Below are 13,126 nucleotides of genomic sequence, written 5' to 3' on the forward strand. Positions count from 1 at the left end.
CTGACCTCGGTCAGTGGGTTAAGGGTTGGGTGTTGCCGTGAACTATGGTGTAGGTCACAGACTTGGCTTGGATCCTGCATTACTGTGGCTGTGGCATAGGCTGGCAGCTGCAGCTCTGATTTGACCCCTAGACTAGGAACTTCCATAGGCCACATGGGCAGCCCCAAAAAGAAAAAAAAAAAAAAAAAAGGAGGAAAAAAATCATAACTTACTGCCTATTTCCTAAAAGCATATAAAATGTGTTTGTGAATACCACACATCTCCTCCAGGCACCCCCTCCTTCCCATACTATTCTCCCAAGATATAAAAATGTTTGATGTTAATTTTTAGTTGAATAATCAAATATTCTTTCTGTTTAGTTAGTATCTGAAAGCATCTATGAAAACGTGCATGAGAAAACATGTGTTACAGTGGAAAATGTTTTGAAAGCCATTGATGTAGCAAGTCTAGGGCAGTTGTTTTCGGAGTGTTTCATTGTGTTCCCTGCGGGTCCTTGAGATCCATTTAGAAGATCCCAGAGGTAAAAATGATTTGGATAATAATACCTACAAAGACTTTAGCTTCTTTGTCCCCCACCCCCTGCCATTTTTCCCTCTTTCTTTTTAGTACAGTGGAGTTTTCCAGAGACTACATGATGCATGATATACCAAGAGATTGAATGTAGAGACAGATTTTAGAATTTGGCCATATTAATTAGGCCAGCTATTAAATAGATTTGCAAAACATAAAATAATACTGGGAGTTCCCGTCGTGGCTCAGTGGTTAACGAATCTGACTAGCATCCCATGAGGACGCAGATTCCATCCCTGGCCTTGCTTAGTGGGTTAAGGATTCGGCATTGCCACGAGCTGTGGTGTAGGTCGAAGATGCTGCTCAGATCCTGCGTTGCTGTGGCTGTGATGTAGGCCAGCAGCAACAGCTCCGATTTGACCCCTAGCCTGGGAACCTCCATATGCCGCAGGTGCATCCCTAAAAAGCAAACCCCCCCAAAAAAAAACATAAAATAATACTTCCAAGTTAACTTTGTTTTGAAAAATATAGTTATTTTTCAGAAAATATTTATGTGCTTAACATTAATGTGATTATTTTTATGAATTAATTTTAATTGATGTATTAATTTTATGAATTTAACAAATTAAATATTTCAAACAGTTCTCAGTTTTAGTTTGGTAAATATTAGTGGGTTAACATCTATAAATAACAATTCTTTTGAGCCTTTTCTAATTTTTAAGAGTATAAAGTGGTCCTGACACCAAAAAGTTTGGAGATATAGTTCTAGAATAGTCCAGAATAGTCTGGGACAGTTTCATGCACCAACCCTAAGCTAGATTTCTTCCCACATGCCAGCAATCATCTAATCACTGTGGACACAACTTTCTAATGTTTCTGGAAACAGAACAAACCAGATTCAGGAATGCACCAGTGATTATAGCTAGCAGATGATAAAAATAAATCCAAGGGGAAATTTTGGAAAGCAGTCTTTCAGCTGAAGATTTTGCTTCAAGAGCTGCTACATAGCTTGGTCTCTGTCCTACCATTTGATATTGTACTTACAGTAATCAAGTTATATATATACTTTTTTGGTAGAATTTCTTTTTCTTTTCTTTTTTTTTTTTTTGCTTTTTATGCACATGTGGCATATGGAAGTTCCCCAGGCTAGGGGTCAAATCTGAGCTGCAGCTGCCAGCCTATGCTACAGCCAGAGCAAGGCGGGAACAGAGCTACATCTGCAAACAATACCACAGCTCATGGCAACACCGGATCCTTAACCCACTGAGCCAGGCCAGAGATCAAACCCACATCCTCATGGATACTAGTCGGGTGCACTTCCTCTGAGCCACGAGGGGAACTCCTAGTAGAACTTCTTTTTTTTTTTTTTTTTTTTCCCACCCCCAGTCAAACCAACAGGAGAACTCACCTAAAACAGTCAACAATGAAACAGATCTCCAGTAGAACTTCTTTATAGGAGTTCCCGTCATGGCTCAGAGGAAACGAATCTGACTAGGATCCATGAGGATGCAGGTTCAATCCCTGGCCTTGCTCAGGGGGTTAAGGATCCAGTGTTGCCCTGAGCTGTGGTGTGGGTCACAGACACAGCTCAGATCTCACGTTGCTATGGCTGTGGTGTAGGCCAGCAGCTACAGTTCTGATTCAACCCCTAGTCAGGGAACCTCCATGTGCCAGGAGCGCAGTCCTAAAAAGACAAAAAGAAAAAAAATTTATTTGTAAATATTAGTTAGACAGACTTTCTTATGTTTTTCTTTTATCTAATGTGATAATCAGTGTTCTCTCTTTGACTAATTTTTATTTTTCTATTGCAGCCCCAGAAGCTACAACAGAATTATGACAATTGTGTGCCTGAGAAATAGTCTGACATAAAACAGTCACTGAGTCAGATTTTATAGTTTGACTATAAAGGCAAACATGACTTTCCTAACCCTGATTGTATATCTACATGATAGACGTATTGATTTTTAGATGTCTTCTGTTGATGATATTAGCTACCATGTTATCTCCAAAGACCATGCTTGTTTCATTAGACATGACCTCATTGAGTGTAGTATTGAAAGATAAGAAGAAATGCCTATTTAATTTATTGACAGAATTGTTTATTCTTTAAAGCAAGATTATTATTTTAATAAAAACTGACAGTGTATCCTCTTACATAAAGGAAATAACTTACAGTTATACAGGCAGCAAATACGTTTTGCAATGCCATATTTCCTCGAATGGGTTAGGAATTAGGAAATCAATGTTAAATGGTTTTATAATCACATATATTTGAATTTTTATTTATTTATGATATTATGTGCCTATCAATGATATTAGTTAATATTGTTATAACCTAGAAACTTGACATATTTTTTACAGTGGTGTAAAACATGTTAGAGTCCTGTTTGGAAAGCAGAAACCTCCTTAAGTATTTCAAACAAATGGAATTTAATGCAGTGAATTGGCTGCAAAATGTCTTTTGAAGACCTAAAAAAGGAAGATGAGGAGACTCTGAAATCAGTAACTGCAGAAACTCACTAACTCTCCTAATGTTGGAGGAACAGAGGGCTATTGATGTTCCCAGGAGCCTATTCATATACTCCTGGAGGCTGCTAGAGCCCTTCTCTATGAACTGCTGCAGTAGGAAGCCAGGAGCCCATATGCTCACTGATGCTACAGAATCCAAGAACTCATGGCCACCAGCAGTAGCTTATCCCACCACTGCCACAGCCAGGGACAAGAAAAGAATCATATTCTCCCTCCCTCCTTCCACTTTCATATAGGTACCTCCCACTGGGTAGGAAACAAGGGTCAATGGATTCTGGAAAATGACTTTTCCAACTGCCTTGGATACAAAGCAGAATATAGAAATGCCATAGGCTGGACATCAACAGACAAGGAATTAGCTGCTACTCCGACTAGAAATGCACTTCCCACCTGCTATACAGCACAGGGAACTATATCGAGTCACTTGTGATGGAACATAATGGAGGATAATGCGAGAAAACAACGTATATGTATATGCATATAGATATATATTTATATATGACTGGGTCACTTTGTTGTAGAGCAGATCAACACAACATTGTAAATCAACTATAATTTAAAAAAATAAAAATCTTTTCCTTTTCTTTCTTTTTTTTTTTTTTTTCTTTTTCGGCTTTTTAGGGCCACACCCGCAGCATATGGAAGTTCCCAGGCTAGAGGTTGAATCAGAGCTACAACTACTGGCCTACACCACAGCCACAGAAATGCGGGATCTGAGCCGCATCTGCTGTCTACACCTCAGCTCATGGCAATGCTGGGTCCTTAACCCACTGAGTGAGGCCAGGGATCAAACCCTCATTCTCATGGATCCTAGTCAGATCATTAACCACTGAGCCACGAAGGGAACTCCTAGAAAATTAAAAATCTTAGAAAAAAAGAAAGAATTGAACTTCCTCTTTTGTTCTTCCACATTGTCCTTGATATCCATAGAGACTTCATGAGATTCTGGGGAATTCTACTCCATTCTTATAAGTGGAGCATGTAAACTAGATGAAATCAGTGAAGACATAGCAGCCTCAGGCTAGTATGAAGGAAGATGTAGGCATTTGACCCAAGTCAGTGCTATCTCGTGAAATTCTGGGACTTTAACGGAGAGGTTTAAAATACAGACCCTCTGCTCCTTTCAGTGGCACCAAGTGCAGCTCTCACTTGAGCTGCCTCATCCATATTGCTACCATGAGGAAAACCAGCCTGATGGTGAAATAATAGATGGAGGACAACAGGACTGAGAATGGCAGAGACCTCACTGAAACACACTGAAGCACATTGAAAGCCTGTCTTTTCTCTGAACTTCTCAATTATGTGAGCTCATATATAGGCCCTATATTTTAAGTATGAGTTATTTTTTCCTGCAGTATTTGAAACAAGAAACAACTCGATACATGCTATGGCTCTTAGATTTGGCAACATACAGTCCCATACTCTAGCTACAAACTTTCGTATGGCTCTCACACTTTCACAGCCCTTCTAAACTGATAGAAATATAAGGCAAATGTGAAAAAAAAAACACCTGTTTTTTGCAAAATTGACACGTCTCTCAATCTTCCAAAGAGTACATAGATTAAAAAAAGATAATGACAAAGAGAAATTACAAGATAGGCTGAATCTATGGATATACAATAAAATTTATATTGGCAAGAGAAGATATCCCTTATATCCAAATATCCATATAATAATTACCAAACAGAAAAGAAGAAAAAAATTGGTATACTTTGACTACAAAGTATAATTTCAATAAATTTCTCAAATCAAAAATTTGTTGACCATATTTTCCTGATAATAATGTAATTAAACAGTATTAATAACATAGTATTAAATGGGAAAAATTTGTATCATTTCAAAGTTCAAAGTAAAATTGCTAAATCTTGAAACAAGAGTAACATCAATATTATAATTTGAGACAGTCTTAAAACAAGAACACAATGTTTTAGCATTTTTTTTGAACATGGGCAAAACCAAACTCAGAAAATTTCATGTACTTAAAATTTTTTATTAATAAAAGTAAAGGACAGGGAGTTTCTGTGGTGGTTCAGCCGAAACAAGTCTGACTAGCATCCATGAGGACACAGATTCAACCCCTAGGCTAGATTAGTGAGTTAAAGATCTGTCATTGCCATGAGCTGTGGTGTTAGGTTACAGATGCAGCTCTGATCCTGTGTTGCTGTGGCTGTGGCATAGCCCAGCAGCTACAGCTCTGATTCGACCACTAGCCTGGGAACCTCCATAGGCTGTGGGTGTGGCCCTAAAAAGAAAATAAATAAATAAATAAATAAATAAATAAATGTAAAGAACAAAACAAAGAATTTTGGGGGGTCTTTCTATCTCTTCTAGTGCCACACTGGCAGCATGTGGCGGTTCCCAGGCTAGGGGTCTAATCAGAGCTGTAGCTACCGGCCTACACCACAGCCACAGCAATTGGGGATCCATAACCCACTGAATGAGGCCAGTGATTGAACCCCCAACCTCATGGTTCCCAGTCGGACTGACCAATCACTGAGCCATGATGGGAACTCCAAGAATTTTTGAAAGGACATAAAACTAGAGGGATAAAATCTTATATATAAAAATCAAAGTAGAATTATAATTCAAAAGTTTTTATTTTTTAAAAACAAATTCACAATATAATAGATAAATCTTGGGCAAATTTTATTAAGGAAAGTTGTAAAATGCAAATAAGCATTATTATCAAGAATAAGAAAGGAAAGCAGCCGTATATAATGAAGTTATTACTAACATTATGATAATACATTTGAAAATTTCAGTGACATGAATAACTTGGAACATACCATCTTTGCACATGTGGAAATTCTTCCTACTCGTTGGATTAACTGTGCTTTCCACATAAACTCTTGCTATGGTTTGAATGTTTGCGTCCTTCCCAAAATTCATGCTGAAATCCTAAATTCACTAAGGTGTTATTAGTAGATGGGGCCTTTGGGAGGAGACTAGCTCATGAAGGTGGAGCCTTTGTCAGAGGGATTGGTGCCCTTATAAAAGAAACCCCAGAGAGCTTTCTAACCCTTCCACTTTGTGAGGCTGCAAGGAGAGTCTGCAGTCTGGAAGAGGGCTCTCACCCACCCATGCTGGTGCTCTGATCTTGGACTTAGAGCCTCCAGAACTGTGAGCAATAAATTTCTGTTGTTTGTATGAGCTACTGAGTCCATGGTATTTTGGGATAGCAGCCCAAATGGATTAGGACAAATTTCTTCCCCTAGATCTTTGGTGATTCCTTCTTGTCAATGATGTCTCAGCCTTAACTGTCACTTCCTAAGAGCCTTAACTGCTCATAATTCTCCAACATTCCTCAGCCTGTCATTCTTTATATCACAGAGGTATTTTTCATTACTAGATGTTTAAAAATTTTATGTCTTGTCTTTTTTTGCTTCTGAGAATGTCTGTTCCTTGAGAAGAGGGGCCTTGTGTGTCTTTACAGCCTAAAGCTTATAGAACAGAGGCACATAGTTGGTAACAACAAAAATCTTAAATAAATAAAACACTTTTTTAGGAAAATAAAAATGATGAGAATCACAAGACATGTATCCAATGATCATGGATACATCCAATGAACTTCAGAAAATCGTTCCAAGACATGATATTTTCAATGCTGAACTCTTTAAAACTTTCAACAAATAGCAACTCTCCATGTTATATAAGATATTTTATAGCCCAGAAAATGATGGCCGCTTATTCAGTTATACATTTAGAAAGAATAAAAGGAATAAATTATAAAATTCTTAGAACTAGAAAAACCTTAAGTCAAATAAGTAGATACAAAATAAATGTTAAATTAATATTTTATTAAAATATTAAAAATTACTTATTTCATTGATATTATTTATAATTTTGAACTAATGAGGATTTACTTTGAAATTAAAATTTTAAGTCAAAACCTGAAGGATGTTGAAGATGGACAAATTAGTCTTAAATTTACCCAAATATGCAGGAAATGATAGCTACTAGTAGACAAGTGTACAGTGTTTGCTGAAGGAAGAATATGATTTTAAAATGAAAGCCTGAGTTATCAACAGTTTGGGGGAAAATTGCATACTTGGAGAAAAAAAAATCATCTCTCCACCTCTTAGACTTTTAAAGCGAAGATTGAAAACTCGCCACCCTTGTACCATAATTGGGCCACAAATGTATACTGTTTGTTGCATCATGTTTTAAATATCAGAAAATTTTACACCAAAATATAAATGTTCAAAAAAGAAAAAACACTTGGGAAGAAAAAAGAAATCGGGAGATATAGCAACACTGGAACCACATTCCCAGATGGCAGCAATTGGCAGGAACAGAGGACCGGTGGCCCTCCTGGTGCTCAGCAATTTGGCACAGTTCTTCCTACCTCCTGTTTTACACCAGCTGGCCTCCCACATTTGTACAAGGGGCTCCAGTCCTGTAGCCATTTGAAATTAAAAACTCCAGATGGATCAAGAGTTAGATATGAATGATGAAATCATGAAATAAATTAGAAGAAAATACAGGTTGTCCTAACTCTTAGATTATTCTTGTTAATAAATTGTAACCTCCAAGGGTTAAAGGTGAGTGAAGATTAATTGCTTCCTCATAACCTCTGTAATATCAGATTATAGAGAAAGCAGTTCTCAGACCCAATTCTTCCCCACAAGTAGCCATCTATTCAGTTTTTATTAGAAAGTGGACACAACATCTCATTAGGGATCAAGTCTTGGTGTCATTCCTAAGCCAACAGGATATAGGACTCCCTAAATTCTTATATACTGTTTAAGCAAGTGTAGGAAGTATCCCTGAAATTTTTATCCAATGTACATATCTCAAATGCCATTATTTTCATCAATAAAAATCCGTCTCACCAACAAAAACTCTTTTTTACCATTCATACATGGATTAGCGAAAATTCTGGTGGTGATTAGAGACAAACTAGCTGAAGCACTCGGAATCTTTGGAGTGCCGCCTTTCCGATTGAGTGCTAACTGATCATCATTTGGATGGGAAATTCTAATTAGGGCAAATAACTTCACATAATGAGTATATTAAGCCAAGTAGCACATACATAATAGCACACTGTCTAAGCTCAAGTTCTTTAAAGTGAATTATAGACACCACAACACTGGTCTTTTGCAGAGAAGCACTTTCCAAGCATAAACGAAATGGAAGAAATTACACAGGAAAAGAACAATTTTGACGCCATAACAATGGCACTCTTCTGTAACATCAAAAATATCTTAAAGGGGGAATGAAAAACTGTTGGAAATATTAGCAGCAATTATTTCCTATGTGAAATATGTATTCTCTTTATTATCTATACAAATACTTAAATGCACATATTTTATTTAAATGTGTGTTTCTAGTTTCTAGCGTGTTTATAGTCTTTTATATGTATCTAATTTTGAAAGAATGGTTACATGGATTTTCACTAAATGCTTGCTTTGGACTAAGTAGTTTCTTTCACTAGAGCATTCTCATCTGGTTTCTATGCTGTTGCAGCTGATAATTCTCTTGAGTGTAACTCTGCTGGCCACAGACTGTCTGTTGGTCACCACTGAGGAAACCCCATCCTGATCTTTTTTTTTTTTTTTTTTTTTTTTTTTTAATTTTATTTTCCCACTGTACAGCAAGGGGGTCAGGTTATCCTTACATGTATACATTACAATTACAGTTTTTCCCCCACCATTTCTTCTGTTGCAACATGAGTATCTAGACATAGTTCTCAATGCTATTCAGCGGGATCTCCTTGTAAATCTATTCTAAGTTGTGTCTGATAAGCCCAAGCTCCCGATCCCTCCCACTCCCTCCCCCTCCCATCAGGCAACCACAAGTCTCTTCTCCAAGTCCATGATTGATTTTCTTTTCTGAGGAGATGTTCATTTGTGCTGGATATTAGATTCCAGTTATAAGTGATGTCATATGGTATTTGTCTTTGTCTTTCTGGCTCATTTCACTCAGTATGAGATTCTCTAGTTCCATCCATGTTGCTGCAAATGGCATGATGTCATCCTTTTTTATGGCTGAGTAGTATTCCATCGTGTATATATACCACATCTTCCGAATCCAATCCTCTGTCGCCCATCCTGATCTTAAGCAAAGAAAAAACTTCTGCATGTTCTGATCATGGCTCAGCAGAACTGAATCTGACTAGCATCCATGAGGACGCAGATTGGATCCCTGGCCTCACGCAGTGGGTTAAGTATCTGGCGTGGCTGTGAGCTGTGGTGTAGGTCAAAGAACGGGCTGGGATCTGGTACTGTGGCTGTGGCATAGGCAGGCAGCTGCAGCTCTGACTCAAGCCCTAGTCTGGGAATCTCCATATGCCGCATATGTGTGGCCCTAAAGAAACAAACAAACAAACAAACAAAACCAAAAAAAAAAAAAGAAAGAAAGAAAGAAAGAAAAAAGAAAAAACTTCTGCAGTCCAAATGACTAGCGGCTTTTTTTTTTTTTTGCTTTGTTTTGTTGTGGGAGAGGGCAGTCGTGGCAGGGGAATGGTTGTTTTCTTTTTGCTTTTTTTTTTTTTTGCTATGCACCTATTATCCATCACTAGCTCAGGGGTAAGTTCCATAACATGGAAGAATTCTGCAGCTACTGTCATGGATACAGGAAGCTCCAAAAAGCAGCTTATCTGTTTCTGTTTTTGTTGCTGTTGCACTTCACACAACAGAGATTTCCCAGCAGCCACCGCAGGCTGGAGTAGTTCTAGGATACCATCTTGGTGTCAACATCATGCCTTCAGCTCCAGAGAGTGAAGAAAGACCCTTCCTCTCACAGACCAAGGCTTATTTCATTTCCTACTCGACTATTAACCACTTTCTAAAATGACAAATCTTGAAAAAAATCCTTTCTCTCACTAAAAAAATCATGGTCTTGGAACTTCCATTGCAGTTCAGGGAAAACGAACCCAACCAGTATTCATGAGGATGTGGGTTTGATCTGTGGCCTCACTCAGTGGGTTAAGAATCCAGCCTTTTGCTAGCTGCCGTATAGGTCCAAGACATAGCTCTGGTGATCTGGTGTTGCTGTGGCTGTGGTTTAGGTAGGCCAGCAGCTGCAGCAGCTCCAGTTTGACTCCTAGCCTGGAAAATTCCATATGCTGCAGGCACGGCTCTAAAAAAAAAGAAAGAAAAAAAGAAAGTCCTGGTCTTCCACCAAGGTTTGACTTGCAATCACGATGTTGATCTAGGTTGGTACATTTCCCAAAACCTGTGTTATTCAGTCATGCAGTGGACATCTGTTGTTTACGGCTGCCAAAAATGCATTTCCCCTTCTTTTGAAATGGTGCCCTGAACTTACATTGGGAAAACCACTCCTTTACTATTGGATGCAACCATGGAATTATCAATCAAGATGTCCCATTTTCCCTGGCCAAGGAATGGACATGCAGCCCAAGCTATAGCAATCAGATCCTTTCCTCTCCTTGGAATTCGAAGCTCATGCGGAATGTGGAAAAAGGTGGAAAAAACAGTTGGAATGGATCAATTCCATCTGGCTGTGACTGTCCATTCTTCTTCATTTTCCCCATAGAAACTTTGGCCTCTGACTTCTCTGAGACTGACTCTGAGATTGTGTAAAGATGTCACATTCTTCAGTCCTCCAAAATATTCCTCTGTGCTCATTAGGCTAGGCTGACTTTTGTTTATTGGACCTAAAGAATCCTAAGTGATACAAATTCTACACATGATTGCATTTTTATGAAAGTATGCTTTTTCTCCTTTAAGTTTCTTGTGATTCAATTGCATCTATCTCGAACATAGAATCCTACACTGATCTTACCAACACCCATCTGGTCTGCTTTTCTCTAGAGATGCTGGATGTATCCACAGGACAAGGCTATGATTAGATCAGCCCCGGAACATTGTTACTGAGGTGAAATGATGGTCATGATTCATTTTCAAATTATAGTGCTTTCATTTTTGCTTTCTATTGCCTCACATCAAAAGCACTTTTTGCGTTCCTGATGGACAGAGAAGAATATGAGTGAAAGTAATGACCAGTGCTCTGGAGTGTCTCTTTTCCCTTTTTTTTTTTTTTTTTTTTTTTTTTTGTATTTTTGCCTTTTCTTGAGCCGCTCCTGCAGCATATGGAGGTTCCCAGGCTAGGGGTCGAATCAGAGCTATAGCCACCGGCCTACGCCAGAGCCACAGCAATGCGGGATCCGAGCCACATCTGCAACCTACACCACAGCTCATGGCAATGCCAGATCCTTAACCCACTGAGCAAGGCCAGGGATCGAACCCGAAACCTCATGGTTCCTAGTTGGATTCGTTAACCGCTGTGCCATGATGGGAACTCCTATTTTCCCCTATCTTTATCACCTAGTAGGAATGAATAGGTGAATTCACGTATAATCAGGGATGAGTTTTTTTTGGGGGTTTTGGGTGAAAATTTTTTGTTTATCTTTGGGAAAGACACTCCTTTTTGTGTTAGACTTCTTTAAAATGTCTCTGTATCTCTTTACTCTCTTTAATCACAGGTCTAAAGCAAAAACCTGTCTATGAGATAATACAACACATATACATGTATATGTACGTATATACAATTTCCTACTCAATAGTAGAGTAGGAGATGAAATATATAGCACAATTTGCCCAGGTTCCTGGCACAGATCTCCTAAATTCTTATAACTTTCTAAGTGATAAGAGAATTAGGAGCATCCTTTGTTCTAACATCTGGTATTTGACCCCTGTTCCTGACACAGAGTTCCTAAATCCCTTGGAATTTCCTAGGTGATAGCAGTTGTCTTTCATTCTAATGCAGTGACTCTTGGTGGACTCATCAATGCAGGCCGGTCACTGGAAAGACCAAGATATGATTAGAAGCTTGGAACTTTCATCCCCATCCACTGTCTCCTAGGAAAGGGAGAGGGCCTGGAATTGAATTATTGATAATCATGGCTACCTGATGAAGTGTCCATAAAACTCCCAAAGCTACCAGTTTCAGGGAGTTTCTGGATCACTGGACAAAGTGGAGGTGCTGGGAAAGTGGTGTGCCTGTATAGAGCTTGGAAGCTCCAAACTCTTTCCCACTGTCTTTCCTTATGCCGCTCCTCCATCTGGCTGCTCATCTGTATTCTTTATCATATTCTTCTATAACAAACTGGTAAGCAGTAAGGAAATTGTTTCCTGAATTCTGCGAGATGCTCTAGAAAAGCCATTGAACCTGGGGAGGTGGTGATAGGAACTCCAATTTATAGCTGATCAGTCAGAAGTACAGGTGACAATCTGGATCCTGGACTTGCTATTGGCATCTGAGAAGGAGGGTAGCCTTGTGAGACTGAGCCCTTAACCTGTGGCATAAGATGCTCTCTCCATAGATAGTGTCAGAATTGAGTCAAATTGTAGGACACCCAGGTGGTGCCACAAAATTGCTTGGTGTGCGGAAAACCTCACATAGCTGGTGTCAGAACTATTGTGAGTGTGAGAGTAAAGGAGAAACACAGGAGCAGTATAGGTTTCCTTTCTTTCTTTCTTTCTTTCTTTCTTTCTTTCTTTCTTTCTTTCTTTCTTTCTTTCTTTCTTTCTTTTCTTTCTTTCTTTCTTCCTTCCTTCCTTCCTTCCTTCCTTCCTTCCTTCCTTCCTTCCTTCCTTTCTTTCTTTCTTTCTTTCTCTCTTTCTCTCTTTCTCTTTTTGCCTTTTCTAGGGCTGCTTCTTGAGGCATATGGAGGTTCCCAGGCTAGGGGTAGAATTGGAGCTGTAGCCACTGGCCTATACCAGAGCCACAGCAACACAGGATCCGAGCTGCATCTGCAACCTATACCACAGCTCACGGCAACGCCAGAACCTTAACCCACTGAGCAAGGCTGGGGATGGAACCTGCAACCTCATGGTTCCTAGTCAGATTCGTTAACCACTGAGCCATGACGAGAACTTCTAGGTTTTCTTTACTCACTATTCTTGGAAAAACCATTTTCATATTTATATATATTGCATGTTTTACTCTTCCATGTGACTTCTAGGATTATTTCTAAATTCTATTAAAAATCCTATTGGGATTGTTTTGAGTTATAATGGATCAGTAGATGAATTAACATAGGGTTACCCCTAAAACCCAAGATGCTCAGTTAATTTTGAAGTTAAGATAAACAACAAATATACATACGTATATATACACACAT

This window comes from Sus scrofa, chromosome 1, assembly GCF_000003025.6.
Source record: "Sus scrofa isolate TJ Tabasco breed Duroc chromosome 1, Sscrofa11.1, whole genome shotgun sequence".
Classification (NCBI taxonomy): domain Eukaryota; kingdom Metazoa; phylum Chordata; class Mammalia; order Artiodactyla; family Suidae; genus Sus; species Sus scrofa.